Here is a 17,659-nt window from a genome sequence, read left to right as displayed (position 1 = left end):
AAGGTAGCCCCAGCCCTGTGGGCAGGGGCAGCCAGAGGAGCCTCTCGTGGGGCCAGCTGCCGAGTCCTGGCAGCGTCTTAGCCTTTGCTTCACAGAATCCTAGGGGTTAGTAATGGGAACAGGCCATTGGAACATCCAGCTCCTCTCCCAGGAGCCAGGGCAGGGTTGTCTCCTGTTGGACGTTGTCGAATGCTTTCTTCAGCATAGTTCAAAAGGTCTCAGGCACCGAGGCATCCAGCCCATGCCCTGGGGCGGTCACTCCACAGCCTGACACAGCTTGCTGGCTTGAAATGTTTTCCCACAACCAGTCTACACTTTTCTTTTCATTGGCCATGTCTACACCACGGGGACTATGGCGGCTTAGCTCTGGCACTGTGGCTATGCAGCATAATCCATAGCGTAGACAGCCTACAGCAATGGAAGGAGTTTTTACATCGCCGTAGGAACACCACCTCCCCGAGCAGTGGTAGCTAGGTTGACAGAAGCATTTTCCCATCAATCTAGCTATGTCTACACTGCGGGTTAGATCAGCATAGCTATGGCACTCCCCAGCATAGCTACAGCGCTCACCAGCATGGATTTTTCACACCCCTGAATGCTGGAGCTATATCAGCCTAAACTTTAAGTCTTGACCAGGCTTTTGTTTCATCCCATTTCTCCTTGTTTTACCCCCTGGTACCACCCTAAATAATTACATTCCTTCCTTGGTGTTGACACCCTTGATGTACTCACAGATTGTGAGCATCAGATTTCAGCCACTGTGGTAGCCAGTGATCAGAGCCTCCTTTTCCACTGGTGGAACAGTGGGCTATCTGGAAGCAGAGTGCACTGCCCTCCTATGGATTCATTATTCACATTTATTTGGTGAATACTTGCCCTATATGGACTGATCGCAACATGCAATACTCAATATTTGTGATTCCAGTGTCTTGGTTAGTTGTGATTGCTAGAGCATTCATGTGGTATTATTTCCGATCCCTGAATAGATAAGTGTAAGAGAACTTCTGATATGAATGCTCACCTCTGTGACTTGGCCAGTTGCTTTCTATGAACATCCAGGCAAGTAAAACTTACTGGATCAAATGTTTTCAGGGAGCAAATACAGAGGGGGCATACAATGCTTAATTTGTACTGAAAGAGGTGCTGGGGCTCAAGCAATTTTTTTTACATTCATAAATGAGGCAGCAATCTCAGAGGTGCCGGGGCTATGAACTGCCAAGCCTACAGGTGCCAGGGCTCAGCCCAGGCAAACCCTGGCACAAATTAAGCACTGGGGCACATGAATTTAGCCTTAGTCAGTAAAAAACTCAAGCACATATTCCCAGAGACTATTTTAGAGTATTCCCCATCACCCCTTCTTGTTCACACTAGGAAAATTACCTATTGCTGTTGCCAGGTGTCAGCAAAACGTTCAGCTGAATGGGTGCTAGCGTGGCTTAAGTGCAAATATAGACCAGAACAAAACCATGGTTAAAATCTGCTCTATGCTCAGCTCCCGGCAAGAGAAGCCTGGTTTAGCCACCCCAGGAGTAAAAATGGGTTCCTGAAGGGATCAACTCCCAGCCAGAAGAGTGGGTCTGCCCATCATGGGGCTTTCAAGGGAGACGAGAAAATAAAGGAGAAAATAGGGAATGGCCCCCTCTCCTACAAACCGACCTCACTGAAAGGAATGGAGAACCCAGCAAGCTCTGCCTGGAGCAAACAGCAGAAACAAACCAGAAAGCAGAGATGGGCTCTGCTGACTGACCTCCAAGGCTCCCGTGGGGTAGGGCCTGGTCAGTGGGCCAAGCTTCCCACAAGGACTGCTCTGTGACTCTGCCCCTGGGACATGTGCCAAGGGAGGCCGTCCACATGGGAAGAGAAATCCTCAGTGCATCTGGCTCCTGGTGCCTTGGCATCGAGGTGTGTGTGTGTGTGTGTGTGAAAGAGAGAGAGAGAGAGGGAATCAGTGTGTGTGTGTGAGAGAGAGACAGAGAGAGAGAGTGAGAGGAAGTCAGTGTGTGAGTGTGGTGCAGTGCTGGTGGGGGGAGGTACAATGCTCTGGCCACTGGTTCCTGAGAGAGAAGCTAATTAGGATTTTGTTGGGATGATTATCAGCACAGAGTTCAATTAATTACAGATGAGCAACAGCCACCATCTGTCACTGGGGAGGCTGTGGAAAGGTGAGACCGGAAGGGAAAAGAGAGAGGGTGATGGGTGACAGCCAAGGGCCAGCAGGAGGAGGAGCCCAAGTCTCAGGCCAGGGGAGGTGCCCCTCTGCCTTAGAACCAAGGCCTATGCCCTTCCAGCAACATGGGACGCAGCAAATCATAAAGCCAGCTCTGCCTCTAAGCCTCTTTAGACCTCTTACTCAGCCCTTTTCGCTGCAGAATTGCCATGTGCCTTCAGCACAGGATGACTGTACCTCCCGTGCTTCATTTTACTGGGACTGCAGGAACCACAGGGACTATGGCTTAGACAGCACTCATCTGCTCAGTCTTCTGTAGTGAGCAAGGCAGAGGTTCTTAGGGCTGAATGAGGAGTATGAGTAAATGTCCTTATCCCCCCAGGGCAGGCTGGGGTGGGGGAGGGGGGTAAGCCCTGTGCTAGAGGACCTTGGAAAGCCCAGGAGTGAAGGAAGCTGGGGACTGAGGCCCTGAATCTCAGCTGCAGCTGGTGTAGTTCAGAATGTAGGATGAGCAAAGGTGGCTGTGCACCCCCTTCACAGCTCCTGGGTCTGCTGGGGACAGGTTTAGCCTCTGCTGTTAGCTTCACCAGACGCAGCCTGCAATGGTTCCCGAGGAACTCTCTAGCAGCTCAAAGCAGCCATGCTCCATCCTTCCCCAAAACACCTCCTTGCTCTGAGCCTACCCCTGAATTGGAGCCCGTGGATGGCAATTCCACTGACCCTGCAATCTCCTTTACTCCAGGACTATTCCCAGCAGGGAGAGCACAAAGGGAAATCAGGGTTCTACAACCATTTACATAAACCTGCAGGATCTGAAGTGGCCAAAGCCTCTTTCCAAGGGTGGCAGCATCGTGCTGCTTCCTGTGCACTTCGGTTGCTGTCACATGTGCCCTTTAACATCAGGGGGAGGGTCGGTGGGCTGGGCTGCTGGGAGGTTTTGGAGAACCTTTGCTACCTGCTTTGTTTTCAGTTGGTGGCTCCCTGGGTTGTGAGCAGCTCTGCTGTGTTTGTGTCTCTGACCCCTTCAGGGCAATGGTGAGAGAGAGATGTGATACTAATTTCTCTGGTGATATAATGTGTCTAAGCGGGACAGGCTGCTCACCAGTTATACAAGCTGCCAGGATCGGAAATAGCAATCAATGGACAGCCAGGAGACTAGCTGCTTAGGGACTCTTTCCATAGAGTCGCAGAGGAAACTGCCTTCCTCCCAGGGACCCTCTCCAATACAGATTTGGCTGGTAGGGGGGTGCTTATCTCCCCTTTTAGACAAGCAGGGGTTATTTAACAGCATTGAACTAATTTGTCAGACCTAAGAGGATGCCCAGATCTGGGAGCAGAGCTTGGTGATTAATGCCACTCACACGCCTTAATCCAGACCAGAGAAGGAAAGACAGTTTGAAGCTTTGAGGGACTTTGGGAAATGACGAGAGTCTGAACCAGTCATACAATGGCTCCAGCACAGGATCTCTGTAGTGTTTATGTAACGATGTGTGATGCATGCATATACAGACACCATGGCTGTCAGCTGGGATCATACTTTGAGCCTTGAGCACCAGAAGTACAGGCCTTTACCACTTGAATTAAGGGAGAGCTCCATTAGCTGTGAGACAGTAGTAAGCTGTTCTGTCACTGGAACCAGCTACTATAGGGATATATGATCACACACACACACCAGTGTATTAAATGCAGGCTCTATTTGGAGCACAATGTGTTATGGACTGGGTGGGTGGCCACCTCAAAGTGAAATTGTACTGAGGAGAATAACAACATGAGGGGCTCTACATTTAGAGCTGGGCTGGGATGGCCTGGTATGTGGTGGGAGGGCAGGCATGTTAACACCTTTCCCAAACTGCCATTTGTGCTCCAGAATCTCAGCTCTCATTTGTCAGTAAAGTAAATCGAAAGCTGCTGTGGTTGCATGTGAAAACGTGGGAATGAAGTGTAAAGGTTGTAGTGATCTCTGCCTCAGTCTGGAACAATGCCTCTGAGAGGTATGAACTGGCCCATGCATCTCAATGAGGGGTTAACTCTGATGCCCAGTGAAGATTATTTAAAAGCTAGCATTGTAACTATTCCATTGTTCATTAAAGTATGTGGGGAGAGGAAGGTGGGCTGTAGGGGAGGAAGGTCTCTAATCTCCACAATTGTCTGGAACTAGCATCTCATTTTGGCACCGTGGTGGATGGTATTTGGAAGATACCAACACTGGCTTTCTCTCCCTGTCAAGGAGCAAATCCTTGGGAGCCTAGCAGAGTTCTGGAAGGCATTCCAGCCCACCAACTGGGAGCTATGCTCAAGGAGCCCAGTGGAGCCAAGCAAACGCCCATAGTCATATTCCAAATGTCTGCTCAATCTGCAGTGAGTGGTGCCTCATGTGTGAAGCTTATTTTGTGGGGTGGGGCTTGGAAGAGTACCATCACCTTTTTTTCTGCAACTTGACCCCTGAATTAATATGTTAAAATGTGAGTTTTCCAGGAAGTTTCCAGAGCCCCCGTCACTGTGTTGCTCTCCATAGCCTTGCAAGGCACTGGTGTCTCCCAGTGAGACTAATCCATCCAGGGTGAGGATGGAGGATAGGACAAGGATGGAGAAGGGCAAGCCTCCATGTGAAGGCAGAGGAAAGCAGATGACTTCCAGAGGGAGTTATGGCAAGTTGGTTAAACTCCTTACTACTGGTGTTGGTTGCTGCTGTGATACAGAGCTGACTCTGCAGAACTTTGAAAGTCCCCTGCTTAGCTCTACATTCCAGTGGGAGCTGCACTCCCTGAGACAAGCCTCAGTATACCTCAGAGTCTCAGAATATCTTCCTGGTGGCTCCTCTTTGGCGGTTCATTGCAATGCTATTGCTATAGGCTGCACAATGGTTCCCTCTGCTCTGTGAGTCAGCATCATAAGTGGACTCTCTTTATATGTCCCTGCACTTTTCCTGTAGCCTCAGTTGGCTTTTATCATAGCCAAGGAGTCAGATGTGCCTCCTGAGTCCTTGTACCCACTGCTCCCACCCAACCCTGGTGGCACTTCATCCTCTTGTCTGCATCTCCTCTGGTGTAGACCTTACACACCCAGAGTTACAGCTCCTCCTAGTGGGAACTGTGCACAGAGAGAGCGAGCAGTGCATCCTCAGAGCCATGTCATCCATCCCCCACCCCAGTGTAGCCACGTGCCCTGAGGTGATGTGCACAGTTTCGCAGGGACCCCTGCAGGACCAGCACACACACTCCAGAGTAAGAGGATCCGAGAAGGGCAAGACAGCTTCTGTCTTGGTAATTCTGCATCCTCATAAATGGGGATTGAATCCCCCAGCCCACACATACTGCACATTCTCTTAATTATTTAGGGGGTGAATTCCACCCCCCCTCCCCCCATACTTCACACTCTGGTAATGGGGTTGAGGCATGGGTCCTGGCTTCCTGCCAACACACTTCAGAGTCTGTTAATGAAATTAGGGGAGGAATCTCCTAAAATGCAGTTCAGACACTATCGGGGTGGGGTATGGATCCCCCATACACATGTCAGACTCTGTTAATGGGGTTGGAGCATGGATCCTCCATACACATTTCACATGCTGTTAATAAGGATAGCAGAGTAAATGGGGCAAACTCCTGATACAGACCAAACCCTTAATCCTGACCTACCAGAGGGAGCTAGGGTACTTTTGTGGGGATGGGACAGCACCAAAGGAATGGTGAAGAGTTTTCACTGGTTTTACAAAGGTACAACCCAACCTTTGTCCTTCCAGCCCCACCAAGGATTAGTGCCTCCAAAAGATCACTGAGTGCACCCTGCCAGCCTGCACAGTACTGTCACTGCAGAGACCCTTGTCCCATGGAGACCCACAATGCTCCAGCTAGCTAGCTAGGGGCCTCTCAGCACCCAGAATCAATTTCTGCTCCTATGTTGCATCCCTTTTCCTCCACCCTTTGTCTATCTTGTCTTAATTGTAAGCTCTTTGGGATAGGGGCTGTGTTTTACTATTTTTTGTACTACTTTTAGCACAATGGGGTCTTAATCCTCATTGGGAGGCACTAAGGCACTAGATAGATAGATAGATAGATAGATAGATAGATAGATAGATAGATAGATAGATAGATAGATAGATAGATAGATAGATAATACCAGAAAGATGTTGTCAGGTTGGATGGATTCCATGGGGTCTGGAAAGATTAGGACTAAGTCTGTCCATTCTGGCTATTGGATATGCTAAGGGTCTGGAAGAACCTGATGGATGCAAATGCCAAGAAGGGGGAGAGACTGTTTATTAATGGGGCCAAACTAGGAGGAATAGAATGGAAAATCCAAAAGAAAGTCTGAGAGACTATCAGGAGGCATTGCCAGCATGTAAGATTGATCAAGCTGTGGGATCATCTCCGAAGAGAAGGGCTGGGAAATGCAGACCTAGAGACATTTAAAACTGGACTAGAAATGCCCTGGAAAATCCACTGTAGGAAACAATCTTGCAGTAGATGGGACCTAAGCGTCAATACCAATGGGTTCAATTCTTTATTGATAAGACATCAGATAACTCAGCTCAGTCAGTTTATTGAGCATAGATAAATCAGCACAATACAGAAAGGGTTAAATACTTTACCCAATCAGGAGAACAGGCTTGCAGGTTACATCTTCATTGTTCCAAATGGATTACAACTACCTGTTTTTATACCCCACTTGTTTACAACAGAAGGAAATTCTACAGATTCCACTTCATTAATTAAAGCACTTACACACCTGTTCTGATCTAGTTTCTAATTATTTTCAGGTCACAAAGACATCTGAAAGCATCTTATACCAATTATCCCTAAAACTAGCACTGTTCATATTTGGCAAGCCTTAACAGAACATATATCTTGTTTTCGTTAGTTCCTATATGTACAAGGAACAGGTGTCATACAAAGTTTACCTATTAGTACATTTCTACGATAAGCTTAGAATGAATTGCAAAGCATAACAGAAGTATGTTTGTAGTTATACAACTTAGCATATGTGATATTGTCTAACATAAGGCTTTTCTCAGAAACCCCTTTCAGGCACTTCTGGAAACAGGAGCCTCTCCCTCATGGGAAGGGCCCTGTGTAAATCACAATTTTATTTTATTTTAATTTTTTTAGAAAATTCATGCCAGTGTAAACAGCAAAGTGTTGAATTTTACCAGAGTTTTCACTGAATTAATTTTACAATTAAATTTAATCAGTTTCAGGGACAAAATGAATTTTACAAGTAGCCTTAGTCAGTTTCAAGGACTGTAAACTCAGGTAACATTTTGTATTAAAGACTACATTGTAGACATTTTCCTTTTTAAAAAACATATTGAAAAGCTCACGGTCTGGGGGCACTTTCATGATTTCCATGCCCTCCATGAAATTGTGGTTTACACAGGGCCCAACTGATGAGCAAATGGAGAGACTCCCTGCTATCTGAGAAGGGAATAACCTCAGATATTGAAACCAGATGAGATGAACTGCCCCCAAGACTACTGCTGGGCAGATCTAACTTGTCATTAGTCTTTATTACCAGCAGGTGTCACTGTCCTCAAGTCAAGAATAAAAATGAGACCACTGTGAGCAACTAGGAAAAGTGTCTTGTTCTTGTCTTTCCTTGTTAACTCGAGCCCCTAAACCCACCCTGTCCAAGCCAGCCTCTGCACTATCACGGGTCTGCTCAGTGAGATGGCTTGATAGGCTCCCTTATGTCTGCACAAACTCATGCTCTAACACAGGCATGACAGAGCTGCAGTCACCTACTCAATCCCTTCAGTTCTTTAAGCGAAATGGGACAAGGAAGAGGTCTTTGTATCTGCACCCACATCGGATTTAGGATAGAGTCTGAGGGTGCATCAGGGTCTGAGTTCAGATTCCATGGGACAGAAATTTCAGCAGTTATTCTCAAGAGATTTGCCTGCATCTGAACTGGAACCAGAAAATAGGCTTCTTCTGAGTTTGATCCAACCCAGATCCCAAATGGAAAGGTGGGTTTGGATCTGGGGAAGCTCTTAAGGGGTTCAGATTTGAGGATCCAGTTCCAATCTCGACTTTAAACAGTGCTTGAATTTGGGGGGAGGGGTACAAGTGGGAGGGATGTGCCCAAAGCTGCTTCTTAATCCTGGTCTACACTTAAAACGTAGATTGACATAGCTACGACACTCTTAGGTGTGAAAAATCCAGACCCTTGAGTGCTGTAGCTATGCCAGCCCAACCCCTGTGAGATCCAACTAAGTCAAAGGAACTGATAGGGAGGTGGCAGAAAAACCCTTCCTGTCGCTGTAGTCTGCATCTATGGTTCAGAGTTACAGTGGTCTAGCCACAACACTGTAGCTATGCCACTATGGCGCCTGTAGTGCAGACATGGCCGAAGGTTGTAAACTCTTTGGGCAGTGACTGTCTTTTTGTTCTGTGTTTGTACATTGCCTAGCACCATGGGATCCTGGTCCCCGATGGGCTCCTAAGCACTAGAATCATACAAATAATAATAATTATAATAAAAGAAAAAAAGGTGAAGCTCTTCATGGAAAGTGCACTCCTCCTATTCTCCCACTCCAAACACTGTCTTTCTGCTACACGCTCCCAAGGTGTCCATCTGATTGGTTAACACTGCTGAACTTTTTCCTTGTTGGATGATAAAATCCTTGGCTGTTGGCAGTTCCTTTCTCTGTTTGTTCATCACCCAGAACAATAGGAACCCAAACCCGGCCGAGGCCTTTAGATGCTACCAAAATGCAAATAAATAACAAAGAATCATAACTGCTTAGACAAAATGTAAATGCAAATTAGAGAGAAATGCTAAGAACAGCTAGAGGAATGTCAGCTAAGGAGATTAGGTTGAAACGCCGGGGGGGGGGGGGGGCAGTTCACGCACTCACGTTGATCGGAGTGACCTGAAGAATATACATTGTTTTGTGCTTGCTCAAAACAAAACAAGCCCATAAAGATTTGGCTAAAAGCTATTATCTCTGAGAGTGCCAATGGGAATTCAGACTGGAAAGGCCAAATCAGGTGTGTGCATTCCTGAACTGATACACATGCTTGCATATACTAGCAAACACACAGTCCTGTGCCTGACTCCAGTGGGCTAGTGAAAAGCCTGAGATGTTTCTTTCAGCCAACCTATCCCCCACACCTGGTCCATAATTCAAAAAAAAGCCATTGAATACAGTTTATTTGTTTTAGTCAGGGAAATAAGTTCTTCCCCACTGGATCCAGACAATGGGAAATAAACTGAACTGAGGTCCTCGACAGTGTTCCTTGCATCCTGCCTGGACAATATTCTGATTGATTGATCCACCTTCATTTTTTGTAGTGTTCATGGCCACTGCACTACTGAAAGAAAGCAGGCTATCCTAAGAGCCTGAGTCTCAGGCCAAAACCTTGAGATTAGGCAGCTTTGATACATGCTGAGGGTTCTCAACCCTCACTCATCACAGTGCCTGTGTAACTACCACCAAGGACACAGACCTGCCCACGCCTATGGCTGTGTCTCTGCTCACTACGAGCGTTCAGAACAGGTCTCTCAGGAGTGTGCATCCTGTTCCCTGCAAGACCATCACTAGAAAGCTCACAGTTCATGTGTCCTCCTGACCTTGATGGAAATAGCCAGTGCTAATCTACAGATTAAGCAGCTCTCCTGTCTACAGTTACAGGATCACAAGCCTCAGCGATGGGCAACGTGTTCTGACAGATAAAACCCTCCCAGCTGAGGCTGGCCTGACAAAGATGCTTCTTTTCAGCTTACAGAGACCTGACAGCACAGGTGGGCTAAGTGTGAGGAGGGGGTACACAGTGATTAAAGGCTGGCGACAGAGTTCATGAGCACCAGCGGTCCCTGGCAGCCCCGGGAGATGGGCACAGAGGGGTCCCAGAGGCAAATCTGGGGGCAGAGAGATCAAAATGATTGGCAAGCTGGCCACTATCTGAAACAGAGTCAGCTGATCCTGTGCCCTAAGAGTAGGGGGTATCTGTGCTGCTTCAGCAATGAAATCCAGAATCAGAGATCTTTACAGTCCAGTATTCCACACAGTCCAGTATTCCAGGCTTCCCTGCTCCCCTGCTGCTTTTGGGAGTCAGCGACCTTGTGAATGCACCAACCCTAAAACACAAATGGCAAAGCAATAAAAATAAATACAAACGCTCATTGGAACCTGAGCCTTAACTATCTTCAGTAGTGCTGAAGCCCTGCAGGGCCATTGGAACAGGGTAGCAGGGCCTTAGGAGCTGAAACAGAAACAAAAACATACTTAAGGCAAAGGGATATAAATAAGTGGGGCTAATAAAGCAACCTAGGCCGGGGCCTGTGTCTGAGCAGAGACCCTGGTGAGCTCACTTGTGCACTACACCTTGCATGTACAAATGGTAGCATTTCTGTGTACAAACCCCACAAGTGCTCAGTCTGTGATGGATTTGTGCTTGCAGAGGCATTTGTCCCTGCCCATCTTTCAGTGGTAGGGTGGCCAGATGTCCCGATTTTATAGGGACAGTCCCGATTTTTGGGTCTTTTTCTTATATAGGGTCCTATTACCTCCCACCCCCGTCCCAATTTTTCACACTTGCTGTCTGGTCACCCTGTTCAGTGGTGCCTGCGAAACTGCACAGGCACAAATACAGGCCACTTTCTAGAACACAGGACAAGGATTGCACCTTGAGTTGACAAAATGGCAATAAAGCCCTTGGCCTATAGTTTTGGCACTGTTGTCATTTTTCCAGTCTGCCAGACAATATAGTAATTATTGGTCCTATAGCTTAGTTGTGCTCAGTGTAATGCTTAGCGAATAACATACATGAACCACAGAGAATTCAGGTATCAGGCTTGTGCTGCTGCATATCTGATTCTGTGCAATCCCACCACAAAAGAGCTGCTTCTGTTACAGATGTTGATGGCTGGGAGGTCTCTTTTCTCATCTCCCAGTAGCAGGGCCAGCATAGCCAGGAACAAATGTTCTTTACTGCATTCAAAGTCTTCACACATCCCCAGATTTGCTATTTGATCAGATAAACAGAAAGGCTAAACCCATATCGGCTCCTTAGCAGGTGGAATTTGCAGGGTTTATATTCACCCTGTGGGATTTTTTTGTTCTTGGATTTTATAAATGCTAAACTGCTCCATAATGCCTGACTCATAATGGGCACTTCTGGCTGGGTTCTGATCATAATCTTGGGATCTCAGACCAGAACCCCGCAGTGTAAAAGCACACAGTCTTGCGTTGCCCTGAGTTGCAGTCACTATCCTGATGCCAGGTGCAATCACAAAAACTCAAGAGATCTCTCCTGGTGGGAGAGGAGACTTTGGCGCACTCTGTGTGCAGAGCTATCAGCACATGTTGCAGCGCATTGCAAATTGACAGAAATCACCAAAGTTTTCCCCCAAAGAAAACTCATATCGGCTCCTTAGCAGGTGGAATTTGCAGGGTTTATATTCACCCTGTGGGATTTTTTTGTTCTTGGATTTTATAAATGCTAAACTGCTCCATAATGCCTGACTCATAATGGGCACTTCTGGCTGGGTTCTGATCATAATCTTGGGATCTCAGACCAGAACCCCGCAGTGTAAAAGCACACAGTCTTGCGTTGCCCTGAGTTGCAGTCACTATCCTGATGCCAGGTGCAATCACAAAAACTCAAGAGATCTCTCCTGGTGGGAGAGGAGACTTTGGCGCACTCTGTGTGCAGAGCTATCAGCACATGTTGCAGCGCATTGCAAATTGACAGAAATCACCAAAGTTTTCCCCCAAAGAAAACTCATTCCAGCAGGATTTTCTTGCTGAAGGAGGGAAGGAGGCTTTGTTGTTGAATTTCTTTTCTTGGGGTTTTAGTTGTGGTCAGAGGCTTTTGTGACTCTGAACTCACGCTCAGTCAAAGGTCAAAGAGAATGGGCTTCTCTTTAGCAATACCTGCCTCTTTCCCTCCCTCTCCCTTTTGCTGTGTTAGGCAAAGTATGTCACCCCATTTGACAACTTTGACACCCTGAGACTGCGTCAGCTGACAGCCAGACAGATGGTGCTATAGAATATTTCCCATGAATGAGCGCTAGTGGCTCCTGATCTTGCTGCTCCCTGGGGTCTGGCACTCCCTTCACATTGACTGGCAAATCAGATTATGTGCTGTTATTAATATAGCATGATCCAATGGCTGGAAGCCGAAGCTAGATACATTTAGACTGGAAATAAGGCATAACCGTAGGGGTAATTAACCACTCGAACCATTTATGAAGGCTTGTGGTGGATTCTCCATCACTGACAATTTTTAAACCAAGGTTGGATGTTTTCCTTAAAGCTCTGCTCTAGGGATTATTTTGGGGACGTTCTCTGGCCTCTGTTACGCAGGAGGTCAGACTAGACTATCACAATGGTCCCCTCTGGCCTGGGAATCTATAATCATGTTCAGACACATGCATTGGAGAGACAGCCTCAAGGAGAGGCTATCGAGTTTGATGAGTGTCTCGCACTAAATGCAAAGCAGCCTCCAGCAGATTGATAGGGCAGTCTCACCAGGGGGCTCAGGGTGAAGGATATGATTAGCACTGAACTTGGCCCTGATCTCACACCTGATCATCCACATTCTCCTGAGCTTCCCACTTCCTCAGGGAGCTGCCTTCCTTCTGGGCTGGCTGGCTCTCACCTCCTTTGGGCTTCCTGTGCATTAGTCCATCACACTGTGAAGAGAGCAAGACAGCCAAGTACTGAGCAGCCACCTAGCCTGAGAAGCTTCTTGTCAGGAAAGTGCTCCCTTACCCTGGCATTAATGGGGACAAGAGAAATCAGAGGGGGGGCCGGAGTTGCAGTAATGAGAAGAGGCAGCCTTGCAACAACCGGGCAGGTAAGGGTACCAAAGGGGCTTCCCGAGCTCTAAACATCAGTTTGGAAACATCCTTTCATCACATCTTCAATCTGGAATCGGGCACTCTCCACCTGTTGGACTGTCTCTCCCTCTCTCTTTTGGGAGCCATATGATGACACAAGGCCAGCCGTGCTGAGAGAGGTGGGGAAAATTCCTGCTAATTGGCCCAGTCTGTAAAGGGAGAAGGAGGGGGGGTGGAGGCTATTTTGTCTCATAAAACAAAGCCACCTTTACACTTGCAAGAGTTTTCCATTCACAGCAGGGAGCCGTTGATTAAAGGCATTGTAATAGGGTCAGCTGGGACATGTGAGCCACATTCTTATAGGAGTATGCTGGCACTACCATATGGAAGAGATCATTGGCCCAGCTAGTCCTGTGTCCCACCTCCAGCATCATACAGTACCTGCTGCTTTAGAAGAAGACGAAAACATCTTGATAAATTGGAGAATTGGTCTGACATCCACAAGATGAAATTCAGTAAAGACAAGTGCAAAGTACTGTACTTAGGAAGGAAAAATCAAAGGCACAACTACAAAATGGGGAATAATTCACTAGGCAGTAGTACTGCTGAAAAGGACCTGGGGATTACAGTGGATCGCAGAATATGAGTCAATAATGTGATGCAGCTGCAAAAACGTTCATTATCATTCTGGAGTGTATGTGTAAAGCCGACAGACCCCGGTCAATAACTGGTGTAGCATCCGTTAACCACCTAGTCTGTCTGTCACCCACAGGTGTAACCACAGCCTGTGTCTCAATCTTCAACCCTCTGTCAGAATACACAGAATATCTCTGATTAATGCACTAAGGTACTCTGAGCACAGAACCAGTGAATATAAATGGCAAAACCTCAAAATGAATAGGAGTCACATCCCATTTCTGCCCTAGCTTCTGCAACACACATTTCCTTCCTATGTGTATCACAGAAACAGAGTCTTCAAATTAACAATCGTATTCTTTTGTTTTCCCTTCACCTGCCTCAGATTAGTCACATGACCAAAGATTCTAATAGCCCTCTTAATTTCTGCAGTACTATCAACAGGGGACACATAACTGACCAGAATTGTCCTATAGGGATCTAACCCTAACTGTGTACGAGTTTCCATTATCTTAATAATATTAATATGGTGCACAAATTCAATAATGTTCAATAACACCACATTCTTTTATAACTAATTGCTGCAATATTCCTCAAAAGAAATCAGAGGTGAGCTCTGAGCAATCCTCAAGTCCCTGTCTGTTTGGGCACCAATCTGTAACCTTGTGTGGGCTAGAGTTCACTTCATTTCCCATCTCCAGTGCCTTAAAAAAACCCAACTCCCATAGAAAGTAGCTGGAGACTCAGAGTTCAGTCTCTAAGGATTTTCAGCAAGGATTGCACAGGGTCAACTTCCCCACATTCAAGTCCCAAAAGGAACTAAAGAAATGAATTGAATTAAATAACTTTATGAAATCTTATGATAAAGAAACAAATAATCTAATTTTTACAGCATGGTATGGCTATTTTATAATCCACAGACATTACCTTCACAGTTATACATAAACATAAATAAAGAAAACAAATTAAAATCTGAACAGTTCAGTCCCCACAGAAATACAGTGAGAAGAAACTGAAAGTTCCCAAAAGCTTAGTTTTTGTTCACCTAAGTCTCAGTTAGAGTCTTCGATCACCAGATCTATACAGTCTGCTGAGTCTAAAACAGTGGTCAACAACTGGTCATTCGTAATCGGCTGGTTGACCCTAGAGGATCTTCCAGTCGATCGCGATCTCCAGGGGCAGCACAGCGTGGCTGCAGCTAAGGCAGACTCCCTGCCTACCCCGGCCCCACACCGCTCCCAGAGGCAGCCACTGCAGCCCCATGGCCCCAGGGGCAGGGGTCTCCCTCCGCGCGCTGCTCCTTCCTGCAAGCACCACCCCTGCAGCTCCCATTGGCTGGGAGAGCTTCAGGGGTGGTCCCTGCAGAGAGGGGCGGCAGGGGCGCGTTGGTCCCTTCCAGGAGTGCTGCGGGGCTGGGGTAGATTGGGACCCTGCCGTAGCCTCGCTGTGTCCGCCGCCGACTGGGAGGTAAGTGCTGCCTGACAGGAGGCCGCACCCCAACCCCCGTCCTTGAGCCCCCTTCCAGATCCAGCACCCCATACCTCCTCCTGCACCCCAAGCCCCAGCCCTGATCCCTCTCCCAGAGACAGCACCCTGTACCCCCTCCTGCACCCCAACACTCTGCCCCAACCCTGACCCCCCTTCCAGAGCCAGCACGCAATACCCACTCCTGCACGCCAACCCCCTGCCCCAGCCCTGACCCCACTCCCAGAGCCAGCACCCTGTACCCCCTCCTACACCCCAACACTCTGCCCCAACCCTGACCCCTCTTCCAGAGCCAGCACGCAATACCCACTCCTGCACGCCAACCCCCCACTCCCAGAGCCAGCATCCTGTACCCCCTCCTGCACCCCAACACTCTGTCCCAGCCCGGAGCTCCCTCCTGCACCCAAACTCCCTCCTAAAGCTTGCACCCCTCACCCCCTCCTGCACCCCAGCCCCTTGCCCCAGGCTCAGCCCAGAGCCCCCTCTCACACTGAGCGAACCCCTCAGCTCCAGCCGAGAGCCCGCACCCCCTCCCAAACCCCTGCCCCAGCCCTGTGAAAGTGAGTGAGGGTGGGGGAGAGCCAGCGATCCGCGGGGGCGGGGGGGAGTGGAGTGAGTGGGGCAGGGCCTCGGGGAAGGGGCAGGGCCTCAGGGAGGGGACGGGGTAGATCCTGGGTTGCCCTTAGATTCAAAAAGTGATCTTGGGCGTAAAAAGGTTGGAGACCACTGATTAGAACAACATCTTCCCTCCACTTGCTTGTAGGCATCTTCAGTTGGAATCCAGGCAGACTCTTCCTCTGCTGAAATCACTGCTAGCCAGTCGGCTAACTGATTAATCAATCACTCAGTTAAGTGTATATATTTAAAGAAAACCCTGTTACAAGAAAATACAAAACTGAGAAGAGCAAAATAGAAATGACTCTTTCCTCATTACTACTTTTAAAGAAAAGTTGGTGAATCAGACTAGTTGAGACAATTTAACAAAAACAGTTTGGCTAAAATCCAAACAACATTCAAAGCATACAATTAAAATAGAAGTTATTTTTCCCTCCCAATTCCCTTTGCTATAATTAGCATTGCCCATGCTTCCCTGTTAGAGGGTTAACATTAACAATATCACTAATCTGGCCTTCTGCACAGCAGCTGCCCTGACTGCTTGACCTCATGGAGCCTGACCCCAGCAACACAGAACCTACTGGAGCAGACCCAAAACTACCACATCCAATTCCAGAAGCTTCTGGCTGTGGAGCGCTTAATCTGCCGAGCAACAATGACTCAGACCCTTGAGATGCCTTTGAGGAGCAGTGGGCGCTGTCTAGGGTTCTCTGCTCAGTGTCCCCGTCTGGTTCCTTTCGTTTGACCCTTTAACCGCATTCCTGTCCCTGTTATTTCATTAGTTGTCCCCTGTATTTATTTGGTTTCCAGGTCCTGTGGATCCCCTCTTAGGCTGGGGGGGGATCCTTTAGCAGTGCGTGGGCTTTGCCCGCCCACTTCCTGGATCCCAATAGGAGCAATGACTCAGACACAACTCACTCCTCCCTTCCTTGAATGGGTCTCCTAAAGAGATATCTCCTTATTAGGCACATGGGTTACGTATGAACAGGACTGTCGTGTGTAAGACATAGGAGGTAATTGTCCTGCTCTTCTTGGCATTGGTGAGGCCTCTGTTGGAGAACTGTGTCCAATTCTGACGGCCACAATTTAGGAAAAATGTGGCCAAACTGGAGAGAGTTCACAGGAGAGCAACAAAAATGATAAAAGGCTTAAAAACCTGACCTCTGAGGAAAGGTTAAAAAACTGGGCATGCTTAATCTTGAGAAAAGAAAGTGAGAAGGGACCTGATAACGGTCTTCAGATATGTTAAGGGCTGGTATAAAGAGGACCGTGGTCACTTGTTATTCATGACTATTGAAGGTAGGACAAGAAGTAATGGGCTTATTCTGCAGCAAGGGAGATTTAGGTTAGATATTAGGAAAATCTTTCTAACAATAAGGATCATTAAGCTCTGAAATAGGCTTCCAAGGAAGGTTGTGGAATCTCCATCATTAGAGGTTTTTAAAAACAGATTGGACAAACACCAATCAGTGATGGTCTAGTTTTCCTTGGTCCTAGCACAGCGTGGTGGACTGGACTTCATGACTTCTCAAGGTCCTACATTTCTATGATTCTATGATTGAAGAATGCCAGGAAGAAACAAGGGGGGGGTGGAGGGATAGCTCAGTGGTTTGAACATTGGTCTGCTAAACCCAGGGTTGTGAGTTCAATCCTTGAGGGGGCCATTTAGGGATCTGGGGCAAAAATTGGGGATTGGTCCTGCTTTGAGCAGGGAGTTGGACTAGATGACCTCCTGAGGTCCCTTCCAACCCTGATATTCTATGATTCTATGACTGCAAACAGGGACGGCTCTATCAATTTTGCCGCCCCAAGCAGTCCCCGCCCGAATTGCTGCTGCTGCAAGAGCAGCGGAGCTGCCGCCAATTTGCCACTGCCCCCGCAAGAGCGGCAGAGCTGCAGCCGAATTGCCGCCGCGGGACACGGACGGCCGCCCCATTCTCAATGCCGCCCCAAGCACCTGCTTGGAAAGCTGGA

The sequence above is a fragment of the Lepidochelys kempii genome, chromosome 9 (assembly GCF_965140285.1).
Source record: "Lepidochelys kempii isolate rLepKem1 chromosome 9, rLepKem1.hap1, whole genome shotgun sequence".
NCBI classification, from domain to species: Eukaryota; Metazoa; Chordata; order Testudines; family Cheloniidae; genus Lepidochelys; species Lepidochelys kempii.
The sequence above is the reverse complement of the archived record's forward strand: the minus strand, read 5'-3'. Positions refer to the sequence as shown.